Below are 3,279 nucleotides of genomic sequence, written 5' to 3' on the forward strand. Positions count from 1 at the left end.
CTTATGATATTACTCCCTATCACCTCTCTGCTTAAAAACTCTTCAAGCTTATATTTAATAGTGATCAAAATCACAGGAACTGCATGTTTGAAATATGCCTTTTCTTTAACCATAAACATGACAAACTTTTGCCAAAAATACTGAAAAAGCCCCTGTCTTTTAGTTGATCTTTTTTCAACTTGATGGAAGAACTTTTCCAGATTTGTTTTTTTATGTAGGTGTTTGTTTTACTGTGGTCCTGTAATCAGCCTGGTTTTCCCCTAATTTTCAAGTAATTAGTCCACAGTGCAGATTTGGCTGCTTCTAGTGTACATATGGATAGTGATATTAAGGAAATAATTAGGTGATGAGTAGTTCATATACAGGAGCCAGAATGTAGTAAATTTAATCTAGATGCACTCGGGAAGGTAACATGGGTGAAACTAAAGAGGCACGAGATACAAGAACAAACCTCCACTGGGAGCTGAAAAGGGCAAGAGCCCTTGGGTACCTCGTGGGAGAACATTTCAAACGAAGCTTCCACTTCCCTTCATCTCTGAACTGAGCTGAACTGACGTTCGAAAAAACCTTTCAAGGAGTCACGAAAATAAAGTTCGCAGGTCCCTGGGATACTAGGAATCACAAGCACAAAGGGGTGTGATAAAGAACCTGTTTTCTTGCTTTCCTATAAACAGGGTTTTATTACCTCATCATCTCTGTTAATCATGCTACAAATCTGCAAGTGCCAGTTAACTTCCTGGCCCCTTCTGGTCTATCTGGTTAGCAATGTATAGGCCAATTTAAACCCATTATCTCCATGTAGTATTTAAGCTTTAAAGATTGTGGATTCTATTTCAGATTTGAAGGAGTGCTTCTGTGCCTAAAAGCTTACTTTTTACAACTCTGGCATTTAGTTTAATGAAGGTGTTGCCATTTCTTCCGTAGCTGAGAGAAAAGGTCCTTCCAGGACTTAGGTAATCTGTCCTATCCTAAAATGAGTCTAAGCAATGCAAAAAGGGAGATTATCCCTCTCAGCTAACGTTAGAAAGAGCGTAGGTGGTGAGAAATGGCCAATGTTTTAAAAGATAAAGTTAGGTAAGGTGAATCCTGGGCTAACCATGGGCAAAGCTGATTTTTGGCACGTTATCTGTGTCTGGGTTCTTTTCGTGGTTGTTCTTCCAGACCCTGTTTGGAGCTGCGCTTCCTAGACATCATATATAGAAGTCTTTGGGGAAAGATACTGTGTGTGTAATAGTACTAACAATATATAAATGACATCTCTGTTTCCAGGGGCAAGGATGATGCAGGGGAGTGAAGGTGTCCAGCACCACCCTGCCAGCAACCTGGGATGAGGCTGTTGCTCAGCCTAACTAAGGCAATTTGTAAGGCTGGGGGTTACAAGAACTTGTGTTAGGAGAACTGGCTCCCTGTAGGGCAGGGTTGTTGTTGCCATGCTGCAGAGCAGTACTTCAGTTTTTGTGGTGCCTGGCAGCTGGGATGTGACTCTTGCTCAGATATGGAGGCGATGTCTTGGTCTCCCGGCCTTTCGCTTAGGTCAGAAGTTGGATTAAGGCAGTGCTCCTTCCTAGGGATAGTCTTGAGGTCTGACAGGTTTAGCTGGTACTGAATTCAGCTGCCTGTCCTTGATGTTGTTATTACTACTCTCAGCAGCTTGTATGGGCTTCTGAATGAAGTGGAAAAGCACAAGTATCTCACCAATAAGCCCTGACTCTAGAAACTCTCTAACTGCATGGGCTGACTTGCATGGGAGAGTGGTACTTACTTGTTGAAATCAATGGGATTTAAATACAAACATGTGCAAGTGAGATACGTTGATTACTGTATTCAGGCTTCTTTTTAGATGGGGGAAACAAAATAACTGCTATCGAGAGATTCTTAGGAGGCATCTGGCATGTTTTATCGTTCACTTAATGTCAGAAACACTTGTTTACATAGATGTCAATCAAGTTAAACTGTCATGCATTGTAGTTGTACCCTGGCATTTGTGCATTGAAAAATATAATGAACGTCTGCTGAAGAAATTGGTGAAGGAAACCTCATTTTCACAGCTTTTGCTATATGTGGCATACAGGTATGGACACACTTGAGACATTTGAACTGTCTGCTCTATTTATTGTACATACCAATGTCTCTTTGATGAATTACTATGAGGTGATTTTGAAATGTGCCTTGAAATATGCCTTAAGTAATTAGTGCATAACAAGTTAGAATAATTGATTGTATCTGAGGCAAACCAGGAGATGTGAATAGTGATAAATGTGAATCACCATATGAGTGTTTGCCATGGACAAATAATACAAAATTCATACTCTCAGCACATACGTGTTGATGCAGCTTTATTTCAGTTTGAAGTTATCCCACTTATATCCGCAGAGACTCTGGCATTTGTTCTTGGCATAAAACTGCAGCTAATAGAATCCAGTTGCTTGACACACGTAGATCATTTTATGGTGAATTTAAATGGTGAGAGTTAGCTTCCACTACAAATCATAAGTTCCGTATCATTTTACTGCTTTATGATGTGAAATTTTTTGTTAGTGTTGAAACTCTGTAAGAAGGCTGCACTGAAATTGGGTTTTGGCGTAACCCAGCATACACTCGTTATGCAATGCATTGGCTAAAATTAAACTGGTTGACTATGAGTAGAAGACTATCTTGTAGAACCAGGAACCAGCAAGATGTCCTGATCCCTGCATAAGGAATGAAACTCAGCTGTTGCTGTTACTGTGGCCAGTTCTAATATCAGCACTCAAAAAACAAGCAAACAAAAAAAAAGGGATAGGTTTAAAAAAGAGCCAGAATGTAATTATGGGAAAGTTTGGGAAGTCTAGCAGTGAAAGGCAACAGAAGTTATGCAGGTTATCACAAAACCAAAGGTAGTGCTGACGTGGGAGTGCTTTATTTGGGCTTTCAGTATGGAGCCAGGGTTAGAAGAACACCGTAATAGAAGGTTTGTTGAATGTAGTAGACTATGCATAGCAAAACTAGCTGATAGCAGATACTTCAGATTAGAAGTAAAGCACTGCAGGGGTAATTGAATGTTGGAGAGATATATGTAATGATTTGGTTGCTTTTCTAATACTTCAGGTGTGTACCTCAAAAGCATATTCTGACTGAGACAGAAGTTATGGGTTTGATGCAGAAATCTGAGTTTGTGGCCTGTGTCAGGCATGAGATCTGACTGAGTAGTTATAATAATGGCTTTGAATTTAAATATGTTAATCTGGTCAAATTTATGATGGTTTTAATGCTTAACTTTCAAGGATGTTCTTCCTGCTG

This window comes from Fulmarus glacialis, unplaced genomic scaffold (assembly GCF_000690835.1).
Source record: "Fulmarus glacialis isolate BGI_N327 unplaced genomic scaffold, ASM69083v1 scaffold11698, whole genome shotgun sequence".
Lineage (NCBI taxonomy): Eukaryota > Metazoa > Chordata > Aves > Procellariiformes > Procellariidae > Fulmarus > Fulmarus glacialis.